Below are 22840 nucleotides of genomic sequence, written 5' to 3' on the forward strand. Positions count from 1 at the left end.
CTATTACATAAAGTTATTCAATAAGCTGAAAATCCCAGTGGCCAGTATGCAACATTATTGAACCAAAAGTTCACAGTTGTTCTTGCTAGTTTATTTGTTTGCTATAGAGGATGGAAATTTAATAGGTTTTTGGAAAACCCCTAAAATCTTCCATAGTGGTGAAAACATTCACAATATATTTTCTATCAGTTTTCTTCATCGAATCAGGACATTTAATAAAGACTCTAGTAGCAATATAAGTGTGCAAATGTTTGTACTTATATTTAAAACCTAAATGAGCATGCAGGCAGAAAATTGTTTTTTAATTACAGAGAATAATCTCCAGAAAGTCTATAAAAGTGGGAAAACAGAGTATGGTGGTGTGTGTCCAGCAGAGATAGAATTCTGCAAATGTGAAATACGCTTTTTAAACTATTCCATGTAGTCAATAAAAAGAGAGAAAATTAAAAAGTCTGTGGTGAAACACATAGTAACACAGATTAGTGATGTGAAAATGTGAAACTACAGGAACAAACAGCCTAGGGCCTACTCTGTTTGAACTATTAGGTAATCTGAAGACTGAGATCCACTTTTAAGATAAATTATTAAAGAAATTGCCTCCACTAGTGATCATGTTTGAATCTGTGCAGTTTAAGTACCAGTACTTTAGGGACTTGTTAAATTTTACCAAAAGTATTCTGATATTTTAACCTGGTAGAATAGAAATATCAGAAAGAAGGACTTCTTCAAGTAGAAGGTTTTGTCATTAACTATTTTGATTTCCCCTGCTTTATTCTTTCTTTTGTTATGTTTTGGTTTGGTTTGATTTTTTAATCTATATTGACAAAGTACTTATTTCTTGTAAAACCAAACAAAGCAAGTTTTTACTTCTACTGATTGATTTTCCAACTCTACCTGAAAGTCGAGGCAAAACAAGGCAAGGTAAGGTAAGGTAGGCATGCAGGCAGGCAGGATCTTACAGTCACCACATTTTCAGCTCAGCTTAAGTTTCCTGAGACTTGCTACTTAGTCTAGAAATTACAACATTTTTGCACTTAGCATCAGGATTCATTGTTACAAACTGAAACAAAAAGTAAAACTTTCCAGAAATATGCTTCAAAGTGATGGAGTATTGATTACGTAGCTAAAATTTTATTGAGATAAAACAAAAACCAACAGATTCATAACATCATCTCTTAAAAGATCTTGGAACAAACAGTTGTGGAGTTCAATGTTCATTAAAAGACCTTCACTTGTGAAAAATCTATTTCATTTATATTCTTGTGATGAAGTCTGAACTTCTTTTTACTTGGTAAGAATAATATTTTTATTTGTAGACATAATAAGATGGATGATGTCCTTAACTATTCAAAGCTTTTCTTTCAACTGCTATTGTAAATGCTATTATATGTATACGTCAGCAGACTATATTTTGCAAACAGATGCAAGAGCACACCAGTACAATTGAATCAAGGCCAGCTTTAAGCTGGAAACTGTATAGTTATGTCTAGTGTTATACTGATTATGCACTATTAAAACCCTTCTGAAAAATTATGTGCATTAATTCAGTCTATTTTTTTTGTTCATCACACTTTTAAAATTTACTCATACAAGTTAGTTCACTGCACACAGCAAAAATCCTAAATCAAAATAAGCCCTTTGGCGGTTCCTCTATTTGCCATTTAGCTTTATTACCTCTGGTTGATGACAGGAATTTCTTTTTTCTCTCAGTTCTGCCAGATGACATGATCCCATAAGAATCATAAGGGGCTGGACCCTGAAGTTACATTTATGCTAATATATTAAACAGTCAAGGGACCATTCTTTCTCACAGTAGACAGCTGGCACAGCATAGCTTGTCCCAATAAAGTTAATCTTTCTTAGTTCTAAACTAGTGTCAACCCACTCTGTTCACTGGAAGTGGTCCTTGGCCCATGTCAACACCTATGAATTATAGATTCGACACTGCAGATGGCAAGACACTGATACTTATCCACATGTATTACTAAGCCTCTAGCTAGTAGGCAGCAAATACCATTCTTTAAAAGTGTTGCCTTTGGCTAAATTCAGAATTGCTACATGTAACTCTGCTAAAGGAGACTTTCATGTCTCCTGCAGAATGTCTACTGATAAGATCACTATGTATCACATTCTGCATCCATTGTCTGTAGATTCCATTGTTATTGTCACAATGCTTATGTGATTGCAAAGGAAACAGAAAGAAACTAAGTAATCAGTCTCTACCAAAATAATGACTAGTCATTTGGTCTTTTAAAGGGACTCTGTGATACATCCATGGAGATGAATACCAATCTATTGTGTTGGCAGTTTTTGTAATATTTATATACTATTGTTCTTGTTTTCCCCCAAAAAATCTTCTGTTTTGTCCATACTAGATCCCCATCTGCCCCAATATTCACTAGTGTGCAGTGAAAAATAATCGTACATAGTGCTTACTGAATGTAAGTTTTCACTTTAAGCCTATTTGGTTTGTGAATACTTAATAATTGAAAGTGGTTAAGTGATAAAACTGTGTGTAAAATTTATGCTTATAAATACCAAGAGAAACTAATTAAAAGTCATTTATATTACCTTTGCCAAAGCTTGAGGTTATCAAACTGTTTAGAAATCATCGTTAGTTTTAAAAGACATAGGACTAACTGTAGGTTTGATTGCTAAGTCATTGTCTAGATTTTTCTTCCCAAGAGTAGCTGTAGTTTTATCTATGCAATCCAGATTCCAAAGGATTTGAAAAGGAATGTATGAAAAACAAAGTATATCAATTGGAAACCTTATAAATAAAAACCTAAAACATAACCACACCATATTGCAGAATATTTTTTCATAAAATCTCAATATCCTTAATAAACTTTTTCTCAGAAGCATTGTGAGCAGCCAACTACATAGACTATTATATTCCTTACAGAGAATCAATCATTCCAAATCCATCTTTATCTAAAACAAGATAACAATGATATTAACACATTCTTTTCCTCATGAATACTAACATTAAAGAAATGAAAATAAAATGTGATTTTTAACAAACAATAGAACATCTAAGATACACAAGCAGTAAGAAAAACAGGGAGAGAGGAGATAAGCTGAAAGCTTTTGTCTGTGAGTGATCAAAACCAAATTATATTTTCCATAGTAATATGAAAGTGTGCATTAATCAATACCCTAGTCCAATTATTTTTCACTCTCATCTACTATCTGCTTCAAACATTTTTAATCACTGAACATCCTCTTTCTAAGGATGTAAGTATGGGAAGTAATAGCTGAATTTGCTTTACCAGACATCCAGCTAAGGACAGGCAGTAAAAAGGAATAGAAAACCCGGGAAAAGGGTATTTGGAATTGCATTATTTCACTGTTCCCTCCAGCTGGGATTGAAGGTAAGCTACCCAGTGTCAAACAGCTATGATTTTGCTCACTCTCCAACTTCATTTTTTACTGAAGAAATCTTCCAGCTCTCTTGAACTCGTCATTAGTATGAGTAAAAATATATAATTAGGTGTTGATTTGGGGAAATTACACCAACACACAAGGCATCTATAATTAGCTAAACACCACATATTTGCAATAAAACTGAATTTTTGAAATACACAATTTAATTCTTCCCTTTACTAGGAATACAAATAGAAATGCAACATTTGTCCTTACATTTTGTCTGTATTTTTCTAAATTTACTACAGTGGAAACTGGTTTTCTCATTCAGACTAATTCTTGCAGTCCTTTGAGGAAATCATTATGTATTTGCAACCCTCGTTTGCATTATGTTTGCAAGCTAACCAACAGAAGTGTATTATTCCTATAAAGATTTGAAGCTTCCTGAAAAAAATGTGTCTGTGATCAAGTCCTCAGGAACTTGTATGTCCCCTCTTGTTATATGTATTAGTCAGGAACTGGAGGGATGCTCAGGTTATAACTTCACAGTGATGCAATTTCACTCTATTTGATTACATTTCCCATATATATTCATTCATAAAAGATAAGAAGAACTGATTTTTGGTCAAAAGATTTAAGAAGAAGAATGGTACTTGTATGCACACTTCAGATCTTCAACAGAAATGTAATAAAACCATTGTCATTTTCTATTTTCTGTAGCAATTGAAAGCTATCTTGGACACATACAATTATTGTATAGCCGGTATATTTTTAAAATGCATTACTGCATTACTATATATAAACCAGCATTGTATTCATGTTATTTTGTGGGCTGACATAACAGACAACCTGCAGAGAAAGCAAGCCTGAGAAATTGGCAGAACCTGGATGTATAAGGGAAGAGTGACAAGTAGAATATTCTTAAAATAACCAAAAATGGGCTAGATTTGTAAATAACTTGGGAATACAGGGCATATTATCATATCAGACAGACCTCATTCTACCCAAGGTAGCAATTGTATCATAAGGTTTTCTTTATATATTTTTTCACTATTTTTGGAAAAATGGAGAAAGAAGAGACTGATATTTTGGTTGAAGCTACTAAATAGATATAAGCAAAGAATGGTTGGGGTAGCATGGAAATCATGACAGTTTGGGGATACATGAACCAATGTTTGCAGGCAGAAGCAACAGAACCTTTAGGGAAGCTGATATAATGTGACAAACATTGAGAATAGAGAAACTGAGCCACAAGTGAACATGTTCTTGCAGGATTTTAGAGAGTATGACATAAAAATGCCATGAAAACAGTTTCAGATAATGTATTTCCACTCTCCAAAAGTCTTTGACAGGCAAGGAAAAAGGAAATTATTCCAGTAACTTGAATACTTCCATGCAAATACCAACTATAGTCAATAGGATTTGACATTTAGCAGACTGCCTGACACTCGTATACCCGAACAATGGTTTGAAGTTAATACTTTCTCTAACAGTTTGAAAAACGGAACATCAGAATAACCCACAAAATTCTGCACAACAAATCACTAAGTTTAAATCCATGTTCCTCACAGACTCTAGAGAAACAATCTCAAACTGTCCAGAAAAATTTTTTGTATACTAACTATTCCTTAACATATTTACCAAAAGTCACTTGTAGATGTAAGTAGTGTTAAAAACAATTGTTTATGTGAAAGTCCTTTACAGATTAAGAGGCAAGAGCTTCCTAAACATGTTATTTGCTAATTTTGTTCTACCCAGTAAGCACTGGGTGGAAAAAAAGGTTATAGTTGTGTCTCATAAGGCTGACCTCCCTTTCATAATCGTCTTCATGAAAGCAGCATCAGTTGTTATACTCATTGGTACCAATAAAAACAGCTTTTTCAGCTGATAGGAAGCAATTTTTATAAGGACCACTAAAAGCATGCTTTGTCACATTGCTTCCTTATAGGAATTACGGCACTTCCTTGCAGGAAATATTGTAATGAAGATGTGATTAATTTCCCTGAAGCTTAGAAACTTTCTCTCTGTGGTATCAACATGAAGGTATCAAAAAATGTAAGAAGAAACACATGTTATTTACCATCTAAATGGCAGGTTGAAGTTTCTAGAGTGGTTGTCTCCTATATACAAGTACTCTACAGTGCATATCTAGCACCACATTATAATTACACTGAAAGTAAAATTTCTCTTGATTTTTCTATGTTCTCTGAAATTATAGGTAAGGTTTCCACTGACTGCAGTGGTGCTGGGCGTGGACAAGATATAACTATGTACAGAGGGTTCCTTTCATTTAAATGTTGTTATTTAGCAGTTCTGCCAACATGGGAATAAGTATTTATAATTATTTTTCTTTTTGTTTCCTTTCTTCATACATCATGTCCTCAGCCAACTTTTCACTTTTTTTCAAAGACTCCAGCCAGGTAGACATGTCATTAACCTCAAATACGGAACTTTGTCAGAAACACTTTTTAAAGGAAAGATAGCTTTGTCATTTCATTAGAAAATTTGCAGTGAAGTTGGGAAACAGTTTTATCTGAATCCTCTTTTAATCATCAAGCCTGCACGGTCTCCCATCATAACCTCTGATTTCTGGATTGAGGTTAAAATAATTTCCTTTGCAGGAAATCCTGACACCTGAAGCCCTTGTCATAACATTAATTTAGATACTGAACTCATGACAAATTTATAGGAGAAGAATTTTCTTTCAAAAAAAGTGTGCTTTTTTTTTTCTAGAAGAATATTCAGAATACATTTACATATTTCTGATGAAATATATTACTTTGTGCTTTGTTCCTTACAGGCTTTAAATAACTTTTCCTTCTTAGTTTTTTGGATTTTGTTTGGGTTTTTTAATTATTATTTCATCTCCTCTTTGTTGGTATCTAACTCTCCTAAGGTACTAAGGTCATTCAAATAATGACATATCTGTCTGTCTTCCTGTTTCCAAGGTTCAATCTTCCCCTAATGGACCACTTCTTCCTCAGAAGGATTACCTCTTTGGGATATATGTCACTGTTGAAAGTGTCTTAGGAATCCTTCAGTATTAAGTGTGACAAATGGATTTAACCATACTGTTATGTTCTTTATATTTAATTAATTTAGATACCCTATAAAAATGCCTTTAAACTCACCGTTTGTTATGAGACTAGAACTCTTGATAAAATGGAGAAGTAGTACAGAGGGAGTAGGAGTAGAATCTAAATAGCAATAAAACCTTTTGAATCCTGATCCTGATCCACCCATGCTCCAAGACTGCTGTATACAAACCAGCTTCTCCCTACAGGCTTTGCATCACAGTTATCATGACACTTTGAATGAGGTAATTAGATTTGTTCACATCTGCCTACAAAGCAACATACAAATGTACTTTTAGATGCTAAAGGATAGACACCTTCGTTCTGGAAAGTGTAAGTGCTGCTCAGCTCTCTCGTATTGAGCAAGCAATTTGGAGTGTCATGCTGGGGACAGGGGCATGTGCCTGACCACAGACAGGTTCTTGCCAGTGGTGGTGGTGGTCATGAAGCTCATCCCTTGATATGCTGACCCCATTCCAATTTGAATTCCTCCTACCTTTTCACACTGCACAAAGAAGACAAAGACACTTGATGTCACAACAGGGAACAGCAGTGCAAAGGTGTTCAGGATGAACACAGAACAGAAAGAAAGGCTGCTGCACTAACAAAGTTCTGTGGCCAAGATAAGAAGCCCAGCAAACGAGGAGTTTAGTTTCAAAATCCCTGCATTTATGACTAAAGAAACTTATGTGACTATTTTCTAGCTTTAAAAAGGAGTAGTTCTCCCTTCCTACAGACCACTCAACAAAAAACACTTAATTTTTTAAACAAAGATATTCCAAACTTGAAATATTTCCTATTTTGAGTCACTGTTCTAAATACTTCATGGGAAGAGTCTTCAGATCTCTGGCACTCCCTTTGTCTTAGTACAAGAATTTCCATCTGTACTTTCTTATTATATCATTGCTATTGCCTGCTACTACTGAATATCTCTTCTCCTACTTGATGGTGATAGTGATGGAGACGTAAGACACTGAAATGTTAATAAGAGAATCATATTTACTTCATGATTCTACCCTAGCATTTAGATTACTATTACACACAGTGACATTTCAACATTAGACAAGGAATTCCTATTTTGGGGGACTGTTTTCCCCCAATGTTGTTTTTTTTCATATAATTTTTAAAGCTACAAATATTAATGTATAGAAAAAACTTGAAATTTTTGAATTAACTTATTTATGGAAGGAAGTATTTTCACAGCTCCAAAACTAACAAACCATTAAACATAAAGATGAGTAACCATCACTAAAACATTTGGTTCAAAAACTGCAATTGCTAACTTTTGCATTTTTAACCGTAATTTTTAGCTCAGATATGATAAAGAGCAATATAAACACCCTAGAGAAGACCTCACAATTCAACAACAAAAAATAAATGTGGAACAATTAAACAGAAAACTGTAAAGGTCACCATTTTCTTTTTTTTTCTTGGGATTTCCCCCAGTAAATCTTTCTTGGAATCGAGAAATGCATTTGGAGAAAAAGTGAAAACATTCTATGAAATGTAGATAAAGGTCAGTACGTGTGTCTGTGTGTTCACTTAATGAAGAACAACAGAAGGTTAGAGATTATCCTGTGTCATGGTTTGAGAGCTCCAAAATCCAATTCCCTAGTCCAAACAACCTCTCAACCCAATGTGAGATGGGTTTTCCAGACACCACACGAGACTCAAAATGGGGGAAAGGGAATATATATTACAATGACTGTACAAATAAATACTACAATACATTATATACAACTTTAGCTATCTCTACCATGACATAAAAGTATTTACAATGGATCAAATCTCTTCTCCCCTCCAAATAAATGTCCAGGAGGGAAGAAGGAAAAGATCTTTTCCACTTTCAGAGCAGCGTTCTCTTCAGAGTAGCAGTCTATCTCTCTCTCTTCCATGCAGCAGCTGTAGCTGGATCTCTGCCAGTACACACGAGGGGTATTCAAGCCCCTTGGCCCCTCGTCTCCAAGCAAGGGTCTTTCTCTTCCGTGGGCTGAGTAACAGGGACAAAACTCGCTTCACCACGTCATATCATGGGGTGTAAGACCCCCATGAAGGTCCCTTCCTCAGGGGATTCACCCCTGAGTCAGAACGTCTTGGGCAGCTTCCTGTTGAAGGCCTCCACCTCAAGAGTTCTATCAGAGCTTCTGTGCTCTGATCTCAGGTTGCTAGCTTAGCTTGGCAGCAGCGGCGAGGGGGGGCCAAGGTCACCCCCTCCATATTCCTTTAATCGTCCCGGTCCAGCTTTCCAGGACACCTGAACTTTTCAGCTTCTCTCTGCAGTGTTCTAGCACTCTAAGACTCTTTCAAGTAAGAGTCCATCATCCTCCTCTCTCTAGGAGGGGTCTCCAAGGAGTTTGGGGTTTGTTTTGTTCAGTTCTTACCCCAACTTTCTCTCTCTCTCTGTGTAGAGCCTAGTTCTCTCTCTGTTGCTGGCTCTCTCTCGGCTCTCTCTCTCTGTATTGCTGCATGCCTGTCGTTGTTGCTTGGTCTTATCTCTTCCGGCTCTCTGCCACCGTTTCTCTGGTCAGTGCAGTTCTGTCACTGTTGCTGCTGCTGATGATGGTGGAGAAGCATCCCCCAGTTTTCTAACTACGGTACTTAGCCCAGTCTTACACTGTTCCAAGGCCCTGTAGCCCCCAGCCAGGGGTTGGGGGAGGCCCAGACCCCAGTGGGGCTGCTGCTGCTTCTCCTCGTGGCTTCACAACATGGCTACTTCTTCTACAACAACTACAACTACCTTCTCTTCTGTTCTGCTTGTGATATGTTTATATTTTGCAAAAGCGCTCATTGGCTAAAATTCTCAAGGGTCACCACTCCCTGGGGTTTTACCATTTTATAACTTCAGGGAGAAAACTGTTTTTCCCCTACCACATCCTGTAACCAGATTAGAACATTTTGTTTGTGGCAAATGAAATTAAACTAATAAATATGTAAATCAAACTATTATTATGTAAATTATACTATTTCAATATTCTATTTTGTGGAAAACCTTTTCAACACTTAAAAATTACTGCTGTCTAAGTATCATGGATTTTAAGAAGAAATTTCTTGGCCACTTATGAAATGTTGGGAAAATATTGGGTTTTTTTATCGCATTCCATCCCACAACTACCTTACTAACAGATCCAATCACAACCTAAATTCTATTACAAGAAATTAATGGGAGAGCTGTACATGACAGTTACATTTTCTTTAGCTTCTTTGATCACGGAAAATGCCCTGTGAAATGAATCTGGGCAAATAGATAATCTTTGTCACTTTCTTTCTAGGAAGTCATCATTCAGCCAAATCTTCCTCTCTCTCTCATACATGTGGAGAAAAATACACAGAGTCTCTTTTTCACATTTCCACTTGAATAAGAAATAGAAATACTAAAAATAAAAGAAATTTTTTAACAGATTCTCTTTATTTTATTGACATCCATTTTATCTAATCATGGTATCTCTTCAAACACTTTCATAACAAAATTAGCAAGTATTCATAATCCTACTGAGAGAAGTTCATCTAAGTATTGTCATTGAATTTTTCATATGGAAGGATTTAGCATTGCAGACTTGTGCTAGGTTAATGAAGGGTCTGCATTCATTGCAAGAATAGCTATATACAACATTTGTGTACAGTTGCAATATCAGTATTATTTAATATGAGAACTAAACAGTCACCCTTTGGATGTGACAGCCCTTCTACATTAAATTGTTACATAGGTGAAACTGGCCTTTCTGCTTTTTGGTGCTGTTTCAGGCAAATCCTATTAGCAAATTTCATGTTGCTAATCACTTTGGGAGATCAACAGATCAATGCCTACTGGCCTTTTGATGACAGTTACCATGTTAATTAGTAACATGAAACAGGAACACAAAGGCAATGTTGCTGTTTCTTACCCAAAAGCAATGCTTAGAAGAGTCCTGACTGGAAATCAAATGTTACTTCCACAAATTCTCTCATTGTACAAGAACAAGCCATAGATTGCATCACTTCCAAATTTGCCTCTATTAACTTACTCTTGCCTAGAAATTATAAGAAATGCTCATCTTTCTCCTATTTCATGATGGATAGTGTGAACAGAAGTACTGCAACATCAAGAAGATGTGATAGCCCTAATAACAGGAATTGGAATATTTCTCAGTCCAAAAAGTGCCTCTAGGATCTTTTCTGTAACTTGTATGTCCCGACAGGACAACTGAAAAAAAAATAGAAGAAGAGAGTAAAGAAAACATTACATATTACACTCTGTGCATTAGAAATTGCTGCAGAATGTCCTAATATGCTGCCTTGCATAGCACAGTCTCACCCTGCACACAGCTGATGGGTTCACACTGAAGATGATGATGGTGCAGTTGATGGAAGCTGGCCATCAACTGTCATGTTGGAGAAAAAAATGAGGAAGTATGCAGCAACAAAAAACCCACTCACACTTCTCTTTCTTTAGTCTGATATACACTACATGAAATCTGCCTGTATTCTGCAGCCTGGAATGGTGTGTGGAAATCACACAATTTCAGCTCTAAGGCTGCACCTTCTCCAGCCTGCCCACACAGCAACAGTGGCAAGCATATGGCTCTGAGAGAAAGAACAGATATTTCTAACACCATGAACCTGCATCATATTGCTTCCTATTTTTAATTTAATTAATATTCAAAATAATGCACAGGCTCGATGCTCCTTTGCATACTACTTAACCTTAAATCAGATGTGCAATAGGAAATTTGGAATGGGGTCTGACTTATTACATTTTTCTCTGTGGGGGCAGGAAAAATAACTTACTCTCCACTGTAGAGGAGGATATATAAATGGTGTCAGTAGATGGCTTGGCTTAAAATGCTCTCAAGAGTGGGACTGGAATGTCCTGTGTAGTTTTGTATTGCCCAGACTATTAAAGCTTTATTTTGGAAGGAAAAAACTACAATGTTTCAGTGAGGATGACAATAACAGTGTGATTTTATTGTGTAAAGTCCAACTTATCAAACTGCCTGCAGGGCATTTATCATAGAATTTGAGATCACCAAGGACATTGTGAGCTTTGGATGATGGACAAATATGGTTATTAAAGGTGGATTTACATTTGTATAATTAAGCAACAAAGGCAAAAAAAAAAGTAAGCAAAAGGGATTTGGAATTTTAAATTGATAAATCACTCTTTTAATTAACTAGTCTGAATAATACAAGTGTTGATTTGTCACTGCTCTCCTCTGAGACATAAGATATTTTATTAGCAAGTGGGTGAAAATTGCTATCAGTAGCTTTGAAAGGAAATCAGGTATTGCTTTTCCAGAAGCAAATAACCCTGAGCAGAGAGAAGTTTCCCCACATGTTAATTATATAAAGGTTCTGACATTTTCTAGAAAGAGTAGTGAACATGAAGATCTAGAGATACACTCTTAACACTAATGCTTTTCACTAGCAGATGAGGCCTGAGAGTTATTTGAGTTTTCAGAGAGAAACGCAGGATGGACCAAAACAATCAGAGAGGTAAGTGTGTAATTGGTGTATGATTGAGATTTTTGTAGGAAAAATAATCAGCAACTTCTGTCTCTGAGGAAAACTGTTGACCTGCACGGTAGGAATTGGATTTTACTCAATAAGTAGAAAAGCAAACAGTAAAAAGTAATGACAACTTAGGGAGGGAGTGGGGGTATAATCGTAAATGAATTGATCCAAAACAAGCATAACTCTAGAAAAGTAAAATATAGACCATAAAATAAGAGTAAAAAAGTTAACCTGAATCGTAATTTAAAATACGAAAATATACAAATGGCAGGAAAAAAGGTGTCAATTAGTCTTTCAATTCTGTGTAGAAGCGGAAGGCAATATGACCCAGAAAATGTATGTGATATATAAATAACGAGTAAACTAAGAGATAATGTCAGACTTCAACATTACATATTCAGCCAAAAATTCTTATTTAAATTTAAATCACCTAAAGGCAGTAAGGATGATTTCAGTTCTCCACATATACTTACTTCATACCTCCTCTGATCACCAGAAGTAAAATTTTCAAAGGTTCCTTAAGACGCTACACAGCATTGCCCTGCAATGAAATGTAAATCTCTGGTACCTAATTTAATTCTGGAAATGAAAAAATTTTCAAAGTGTTTTGGGAAACTACTTTCATTCTTTCTTTTTCTTAGCTCTCTATGTAGTGACATTATCTGACTACACAGAGGTATTATAAAGGAAAGAATATATTAATAGAGGTTTTCTGGTTTATAGTGATCACAACCAGAAAAATGTGGATAGCTGGATGGAGCACTTGAGGTGACAAACAGAAGTAATTTTCTCTGATTCATAAATGACACATTGTAGACTATAAAATAGCTGGAGAAATTTTTTCATCTCATTGCAATTTTTTCTATTACAGGAAAAAAAAGAGAAAGAAAAGGATTGGTAGTACAGGAAATCTCTTCTGTATTGAAGAAAGAAAAGCCTCCTTAAGAAACAGCTATTCCTGCGCAAATTCAGACATACTGCAGGCTTTCTCAGTGTTGGGAGTTCCATCTACCAATACCCTCAGAATGTTACAGATGGTGGGGATTATTGTCCTATCCCTTGTTTTTTAAACCAATACCTATGCTAGGATGACTACCTGAAATTTTGTACCTCATGTGTGCTCAACCTCACTACGCTGTGAATATAATTTACTATGCAGCCGACTCAGGCTTCACAGAGATGGAGAGGAAAAGCTAGTGAGAGTTCCTGCACAGTATAGTATTTAGACTACTCTCTGGGTTGTTTTTGCATTCTGATCTATGTACCTAGCCCCTTACCAAGATCTTTGTCTATTTATTAATTGTTGTGAATTTTCTGCACAAGGCAGCAAGAAGGAAAATTGTACTAATTTTAAATATGATATCTTTCTATAGGCATACTAATTGATTAACTAAATATAATATTACATCTGCTGCCTTTATTGTGTTTCAAAAGCTCTGGCTTTAAAATTTCATCAAGAAATGAGACCTGCTAACACCAACCATTATCACTAGTGTGAAACAGTTTCTATTGAATTGGTGTAAACATAAAATTCTGCATGCATATCTACTGTTATGTGGGATGAGTTCTAACATCTACACTGTAGGATATTGAGATATCCAGGGTAGTTCTGAGAAACAGTATACTCAGGGCTACAGTAAGAAACAAGAAAGGAGTTTTCGCTGCTGTTGTCATTCAAAACTCAATTGAACTGCAATGAAACATAAATCCTTTTAAAGCTGATCTTTCTGCCACCCAAATATGGTAAAAAAGAACTTTTAAAAAGGACTACCACAGTGACACATAATCATCAGCTATAGCTCTGCCTAAATGGCTGGAAATATAAGACAATGGAAGGTCAGGAAGAAATGTTAAGAGATATTTCAGATGTTGGGCTTTGTGATTTATTAAGCACCTTAAAATCAATATGACACTTCACAGGTGCCTGTGACAAGATTACAGGACATACAAGTAGAACATGAAAAAAAAATCAACTTCATCTGCCAGAAAAATGTGGACAACATTCATTGGAAGACATTACAAATGCTAATACACCATAGCTAACCAAGAGATGCAAACCATTTTAACTTCATTAAGATATGTGGCATCCAAAATTATATATAATAGAGGTCATTACATAGGATGAGACTGCACGGTAAGATCAAAAGGAAGTGTAAAATGGATTTGGCTGTCATTTACCCACTCAAGGAAACAATGGCACACTGTTGAGAAATCAATCCTACAGATAGAATCTAAATATTAAAAACACAGAAGACCTACAAAAGCTCTTTGAGCTGTGCAAAAACTTAAAGTGTATTAGATGAATGTTACTTACTGCAGATAAGAGAAAATGAGTCAAACCAGATCATGAGTGTACAAGCAAGTCCTGCTGTGAACCAAGTTACTGAAAATTCTAGTATCAAATACTGCCAAAAGAGACAATAACAGCTAAATGCTGTTACACATTTGAAAAAATGTACAAATCACTAAAATCAAAATTATTTTTTTTTTCACTTAAAGTAATGGGCTCTGCAATACGAGGTGTCCCACGGAAAAAAAAAAGCCCAGTTTCACCATGCGAGCATTGGTCTTTCAGCACAAATGCAAATACATTGACATTCCTACTCCCCATCAACCACCAGTGCTTCTTTTAATGATGCTTTCAGTTTCAGAATTACAATTTTCATGATAATATACAAATGAGAATACTGAGGTAGATATAAGACATGGCCGATCTCCTTGGGTCACAGCCAATAGAGCCACATCATAGAATCACACAGTAATTTTTGTCATTTAAGGTGGGAAGCATATGAGTAAAATCAATAGAATCAAAGAATAGTTTGAGTTGGAAGGGACCTTTAAAGGTTATCTTTGGTGGTCTGAAAACTAAACATGATTCCAATATAGGGCAGAAACTGGAATAGTTTATTGAATGCGAGAACACAATTTTAAGGGCCTCAGGGGCTGGACATGTTAATGAGGTGGACCAGCTACGTTAATTAAGGGATTGCACAAGGTTTTACTGCAGTTTCCAAATAGTTAATTTTTCTTCAAGCAGGATTACACGGTGGGGGGGAGGATTACAGGGGTGTAAACATGGTTCGATAACAAAATTTCAAAAAGTCCTTTGTTAATTGTGCTGGTGCCAGGGTAATCCATAAGGTTGTTCTTTAATAGGTCTTATGATAAGCGTCCAGTTTCTTCACATCACAAGATTCTTGTCAGCCCTTGTTTTCCAAGGTTTATCGTTCAAATTGACCAAGCTTTTCTTTGCTGAGAGCTGGTTTTTGGCCCCTTCAGTTATCTAGTCCAACTCCTATATTTAATTGTCTAGATTTCCTCTGCATTCCTTCTAGGAGTAATTCTAAAAAGTGTTTCACCTCACCATTAAGTAGAGGCCTGATAATTCATTCATTATCAGAATTGTAATCATACCTTTCTCTGCAATGACTGTAAGAGGAGTTGACAAGTTCAGATGCATACATCTGAAGCCAGGTGAAGTGAATCCTTTCTACACTGATGTCTACATTGATACCTACAATGTGTAGTGTTAAGATAACCAGCCAAGCTCTTGAAAGTTGTATTTTCAGCATTGCAGTAGAGTGTGGAAAACAGGATATAATCAAAATAGGAACAAAAAAAGCCTGAGTGCTGTCGGCTGCTACAGACACACAGTCAAGAGAAACAGCAGATCCCTGACAGTAGCTAGGAAGAGTGCCTAAAGGGCTAGAATTTCAATGAGGGGAGGGGAGAAAGAAGGATGTGCAAGTCCCCTTATTATCAAACATCCTCCTACCACTCCAGGTACAGCGGAAGCAGTGCATTAAGATAGTTCTGCCCAGACTAATATACTCTGCTTCCTATCATGAGTTGCAGAAGTTTTAACTTCTATAAAAGGGCTACTGTGGTACAGGGAGATTTAATTATTTCACACTGAGCATTCCCAGTAAGAAGCAACCCTGGATCAGTGTGGCAAATGTGTTTCAGCTAAAGCTATGAGTCATTCTGAGTGAACAAAAGTAGTCCATTTAAGTCTCACTGCTGCTGACTATATCTACTGAGTAGTAGTAGTAGTACAAAGCCTTTGTACAAGTAGTAGTACAAGCCTTTCTGTACAAATTTCTCTTACCGACTGCATTCAGATGAACCTGTTGTTATTATTTTGCATTTAATAGGATTTCTATAACCAGGTATAAAACACACATCTAAGCTCAGAGAAATGCTGTAAGCATTAGGTAATATTGTCTAAGATTTCAAGACGTGCCCTAGATTTTAAGACCTGCCACCTCATCGTTTAAGCTAAAGATTTTGAAGTGTTTTGTAAATATTAATTATTTAAGCCTCACAAGACCTTTGAGAGTATTAAAAACACAATTTCCATTGATGTCACACAGTTTTAGAGTTGTGATGAAAAGCAGCTCGGGGGTCCAGGCATTAGAAGACCCAGCTGAAAATGACTGCAAGTGCATTTGTGTAGAAAGCCAAAAAACACAGAAATTGACCCAGAAAGCAGCATAATTGTTTTCTATTAACATTCAAACAATGGCTTTATACATGTTTCTTCCCTGAAAACAAACAAGTCACATTTGTAGAGAAGGTCCTTTCATTGAAAGCTATTTTTCAGTTTAGAGGGAAAGCTGGAAATTGAACAAGGAAGTAACTAAGGAAAGGGGATCTATACCTCACCTTCTTTTTTTGCAGGGAAGAGGATCAGAGACACAAACATGGCAACTGGCATGGATTGAAAATAAGGATCTCAAAACCCCATCTTCTTGCGCCTCTCTCTACTTCCAGTTAACATGGGTGTAAATTTTAAAGTAGAGTATATGGTATAGATGGTGTGCATAACTAAATCAACCATCTGTGTGTGAGGAAAGGTGTACCCATGAGAGGAAAAGTTTATACATCAGCCACAAAGAACCTTTGCCTACTGAGCATGCTCCATACTTACACACTTGTGTTCTGTATTTATACCTGTTTTACTTATTTCTATTATAAGGGATAGAATAGGTTAAAACAAAGGTTTAATCTAGAAAAATCTAGGAAAAAATTATCAACTCCAAGTTTTGCTGTTGTCCTCACTGTTGATACAGTCCAAAGATCTATATTCTGCTCACAATCGAAAATAATAAATATGACTAGGATCTACCACACGAGAAGTCACAGGAAATACTTCACAGATAACAGAAAAGGTGAGAATATAGATGGCTTATAAATTACAAGCACGATTACCATCATGCAGCATTATTTTTCCATTACTTTAGTCCTAATGAGCTAATCAAGGAAGATATCACAGATTATCTACTTTCTCAGATAAGTTGTTAAATACAAAATGTAACAAGACTCTGCAGCTGAATCACAGAATAAAAGCTACTGAAGGTACATTTGCACATGTCATTTCTACATTCTCTTTAAACAAGACAACTGTCTTGTGCCTTTTGAGCTTTCATTCAGAAATACTTCAACAGCAACAAGTGACAGTTCTAGCCCTCAAAATTTAACTTAGTTTGTTTGGTTAGGAGTCCTCATCAGTTACAGTATTCATTGCTATTCTTCAGGAATCTTAAGAAAATAGTAGTTTTATTTCACAAGGAAACTGCAGACTTTCACGAGATGTTATTAACTCTTCCATTCACTTAACTGAAACCTTCTTGGAACCAGCAGCCATACAGTGAAAAATCTATGCCTGCAATAGAGTGTAATGACAAATGATAGCGATCATATTGTTGTTCAACATCAACAACAAATAATTAAACAGTGAATGAATTTGACAGAAGACCTTTAAGACGTTGCCAAACTCTATATGGATAAACTGAATGTTTACAACATGTCTAATGATTTCATCAGTCTTAATCGTACCTGTGACTGGATGAAAGGCTCATATGTTCTAAAAGTAATGAAGAATGTGTCAAATGATTGAATAGAAGCAATTAACTTCTGCCCAAATATTTATTCTTTTGCAAATAATCAGAAACTGGGGAAAAGGATGGTAGTTGCAAGAGAGTCTATTGTTTTCACTGAACAAATGTCCTTACACAGCAACTGTGAGTAGTAAACACTTTGAATATACTTATATTAAAAGTTTCATTCCCTCTACTGTAGGAATATTTTAAAAATACTTTGCATTTTAAATATAAAAAAGAATTGCTCAGTATTATTAAGGTTACATAACACATGCTGTTATTACTGGCATATAAACAATATATTCAGTGTTCAAGGCCAGGTTGGATTTGTCCTTGAACAAATTGGTCTAGTGGAAGGTGTAGTGCCCATGACAGGAGGTTGGACTAAATTACCTTTGAAGGTCCTTTCTGATCCAAAGCATTATATGATTCTGTGATCCTATTGGTTGTATTCTTGATTCATCTACATGATATAGGATTATTCCCTGTAGATTAAAAGGAAGCAACACAAAGCTGAATAAAGTAGTTGTTGAATCGAAAATATAATTTAACAAAAAAGTATGTGTCTTCAAAAACAGAGCGAGCAAATCAATATTTTTGCATTCTTATTTGTGAAGACAAAGTAAACAGGAACAAAAAAAATATGTAAATGGTGGAATATTTTTACTAGCTATAGCAGTAAACCCAACAAGGAACATACATGCACACATGAGGGTGAAAATATCTACAAACATCCTATACAGTGGTAGTATGATTATAAAAGGTTTGTATCAGGTTGAATTACTGAGTTTCAGTGGCTATATATTATTCACATTCACTAAATTTAATGTTAACACTTAAGACAGGACATCTGAACAGAAGAAAAATATTAAGCATTGATTCACTGTGTACGCTAAAGTACAAACTGAAATTCATTACAGAGTAGAGAACCAACTGCAAGTTGTCCATGGAAGAAAAAATGCTGCAGAAATGGAGTGTCTATTAGCAGACAACTCAAAAACTGAATGTCTCTGGTTCAAAACCCAGTTAAGAAATCCAGACTGGAGAGCAAGATGAACAGGGAGGACTTCGGACTTCATGAAAACACCAAGTCTTTATGAAACTACTCTGAGAAATATTCTGAACTATTCTTTACACTTGTGAGGGAAACAGTCCCAACGTAATGAGAAGATCATTCTCTTTACTGGATGGCTTATGACTTCAAGGATCAGAAAAAGGTCAGAGGCAGGTTTTGTTTTAATGTTTAATGTCTAAAGAAAGATAGACATTTTTTTGACATGTCTTTTTGAAAGTCTTTAACATATTAAATTTTCCATTTTGCTAAATGGATCCTATAAATAGATCCTATAATAGATTATAGGTTGGACTTTATGATCTCAGAGGTCTTTTCCAAATTAATTGATTCTATGATTCTGTGATCCTATGATCCTGAATAGATTTCGAATAGAAAAAAATGGCGTAATGCAGTGGCCTTCTAAGTTTTAGTCAGACAAGAATATTTGAAATTTTCCTCATGCCTGGTGAAACACAACTGCAGTTCTGTATCCAGTACAGGGTTTCTCAGTTCAAATGAAACAGCAAAATACTGAGGCAAATCCAGCAAAGGGACATGATGATGATTAAGAGACTGGAGAATCTGACATGTAGGAGGAGGCTGAGAGAGATGGGGTTGATCAAACTCAAGCAGAAGAGGTTCATGAGAATTTGAGCAATTTTTATATTTATACATGAAGTAGGTATATTGATTTTATATGGCAAGGTTTGACAGCAAGATGGCTATAGGGGTGGTTTCTGTGAGATGCCAGACATTGTCCCACACTGAACAGAGCCAGTTCCTAGTGGCTCCAAGGCAGATCTCCTGCTGGCCAAAGCTGAGCCCACCAGTAATGCTGGTAGTATCTCTGTGGTAACACATTAAAGAAAAAGTAAAAAAATGCATTCTTTGTAGAGAAGTGAGGTTATGTGAGAGAAACAACTCTACAGACATCAAGATCAGTGGAGAAGGAGGTGCTCCAGGTGCCAGGCAGAGATTCTCCTGCAGTGTGTGGAGAAGACCATGGTGAGGTAGGATGTCCCTCTGCAGCCCATGAAAGTCCAAGGGTGAATAAATATCCACCTGAAGCCCATGGAGGACCCCACACCAAGCCAGTGGATATACCCTGAAGAAAGCTATGACCTCTTGAAAAGTCCATGCTGGAGCAGACTTCTGGCAGGAACTGCTGCCTGTGGAGAGAAACCCATTCCAGAGGGGGTTTTCTGACAGGATCTGAGACTCCGTGGGAGACCTGTGCTGGAGCAGTCATGTCCCAAAGAAAAAAAGCATGCCATGGAAAGGATACACACTGGAACAGTTTGTGAAGAACTGCAGCCTGTGAGAAGGACTCAGTGTTGAAGAAATTCATGTGTAAGGGATCACACATTGAAACAAGGGCAGACAGTGAGAATAAGAAAGTGGTAGAGACAAAGTGTTGTGGACTTACAGCAACAGCTATTTCCCAGCTCCCTGCACTGCTTGGAGAAGATAGAGATGTCGAGAGTGAAGATGAGTCCAGGAAGAAGGGAGGGATGCTGGGAAGCTGTTTTTAGATTTGTTATTATTTCTCGTTATCTTGCTCTGATTTGATTGGTAATAAATTAAATTCATTTCCAAGTCTCTTTTGCCTGTGGTGGTAATTGCTGAATGTTCTCCTTGTCCTTAACTTGATGGATGAGTTTTTTTATCTTATTTTATCCTCCTGTACCATTGAGGAGGGAGACTGATGGAGTGCCTTGGTGGGCATCTGACAGCCAGACAAGGTCAACCCACTGCAGCAGTAAGCAAAGGAGATGAAGCCAGACTCAGTGGTAAGTGAAAGAACAAGAGCTAATGGGAACAAACCGAAATAAAGCAAATTCTTTTAAAACATTAGAAAAAGTCTATTTATTATGAGGGTGGTTGAACACTGAAACAGGTTGCAAAGAAAGGTTATGGAGTCTCCATCCTTAGAGGCATTCAAAACCTAACTTGACATGACCTGAAGCAACCTGCTTTAGTTAACCCTGGTTTTGTAGAAGGAGATTGAATTACATTGTCTCTAGAGGTTCCTTCCAGTCTCAACTATTCTGTGATTCTGGGAAATGTTAAGCTTTCTGAGATCGAGTTTAAGTAGGACTTGTGTTACATAGGAATCCCCTTGGTTCCCTGCAGAAAGGTAAATTTCACTCCTTTGTGTTCAGCTATACACATGAGCCTGAAGTTTGAGAACTTAATTTTAAGATCTTTAAACAGAACTTAGGGGTAGAAAAGTTAGGGAAAAAAAAGTGACATATTTTCTATAACTGAGAATGGTGAATTGTAAATATTTATACAGCAACATAATCATGTATATTTACTTCACTGCAGTGTAAAAAACACAGTTAAAATCTTGCAGAAAAGTGTCTAATGCTGTTAATATTCAGCAGTTATTATTAAGTTCAAGATCATGTGTTGGTCTGATTAATTTATTTTTAAAAAGGAATATTTTCTTAGGCCAGAGAACATTATTTGAAAGAATAAAACATTTCTACAGGCAAATATGGTGATAATTAAGCTCTGGCTTGTGTATGCAAAGCCAGGAAATACTAATGCCTTAAAATAACTGAAGCATATAGTAAAGACCAACATGAAGAGCAAACTGTAAAATAAGAAGACTGTAGAATAAATGCCCACAACCAGCAGATCTCTCTAGAGTACTCTTAAATGTCTGATCACAATGAATTATGAATATTTCCTGGTTTTGTTCTTTTCCCTGTAGAAGACTGATCACTAACCTGCCCAGAATATGCTGGATGCACTTGCCCAAGGACAATCTAATCACAGAAAATACAGAAGCAGTATGTGTTAAATCCCAACCTTAATCAAGGCTAAAGGTGAAAGGCCACAATTTCTACCACATTTGAAAAATTTAAAGCACTTATCAGCCCTCTACAGGAGAGGACCCTGATGGCTCTGCATTTTAAAGAGAATAGTCATGTGTTTTCAGCTCCTCTGATTTAGGCTGTGATCATTTTAAAATGTGAAAGTAAAAGGCTACAAGCAAACACAAGAGTGCATATTAGAAGGAAATCACATTAAGCAAACTGCTCGAGATGTACTCTGGGGTAAAGACTTGTAGCCCATATTGATTTAACGCACAAAATAGCATAGCAAATACAGGCATTGCAGATCAAGCTGTGGTTCACTATGATGAGTTAGCTGTGTAAAGCAGATAGACAGACATCTAAGAAAATGAACACTAAACATATGCTGAGAAGGCTTTTACCACTAGTCATAATGCCCAAAAACTTCCCATGCGCATCCTGTGAAAGACTATCTGTTCCCCATTTCAAGAAGTAGTTGTAATGACTTTTGATTGCAAAACCATAAGAAAGTTGAAAGGACAGCTTTAAAACAGCCTTTTCCTCTTTGGATTCTTAGCTGGTATGGGACCACTATAATTTTTTGAGGCACCAGAAAAGTCATCTGAGGCCAAAAATTTCTTTCAGAATTTATCTAGTGGTGATTCTAGTGGAGGGGCAGCTGTCACATTCAGCAGCAGGAGGCTGCTACTTGCATATTCCAAAATTTTCACAACCACTCTGCTGTGGTCTGGGCTCCTTCTGCAGCATTTGAGAGGACAAGTGGATGGTAACTCCTGGTAGCGGCATATAAATGCTGTAGCAGAAGGCACATTCTCTCCCACATATGTGAATCTGCTTTAATATTGAGACAGTTAGTAAGCTTGTTGATTTGGGGAGGGGCGTTTTATATCAAAATTAGTACACTCAAACAGGGTTATGATGAGCAAAGTCATGTGTGAGTTGCATATATTCATTCCTTTATTAAAAATCCTAAACAACAACAACAACAAAAAACCCCATCACAACTACTTATAAATAAAAAGATATCTCCTGTCATTAATTTAAACTCTATGTGCTATCATCAGTTTGTTTGGCAGCAGGGACATGCTGTAATTGGAACAGAGATCATAAGGTAGAATAGAAAATATTTTTCCTTCAATGAACTCCTGAACA

General features: G+C 36.3%; 1 long non-coding RNA gene across 1 annotated transcript; it reads right to left on the reverse strand.

Annotated features, from left to right (window-relative positions):
• Positions 1 to 6774: 6774 nt before the first annotated feature.
• Positions 6775 to 18266, reverse strand: LOC113960074. The gene is made up of 2 exons (XR_003531971.1): positions 18203 to 18266; positions 6775 to 6945 (listed from the first exon to the last, which is right to left on the reverse strand). It is a non-coding gene; the product is annotated as an uncharacterized LOC113960074 (long non-coding RNA).
• Between the last annotated feature and the right edge of the window lie 4574 nt (positions 18267 to 22840).

Source organism: Corapipo altera, unplaced genomic scaffold (genome assembly GCF_003945725.1).
Source record: "Corapipo altera isolate COAL_440 unplaced genomic scaffold, ASM394572v1 2b, whole genome shotgun sequence".
Classification (NCBI taxonomy): domain Eukaryota; kingdom Metazoa; phylum Chordata; class Aves; order Passeriformes; family Pipridae; genus Corapipo; species Corapipo altera.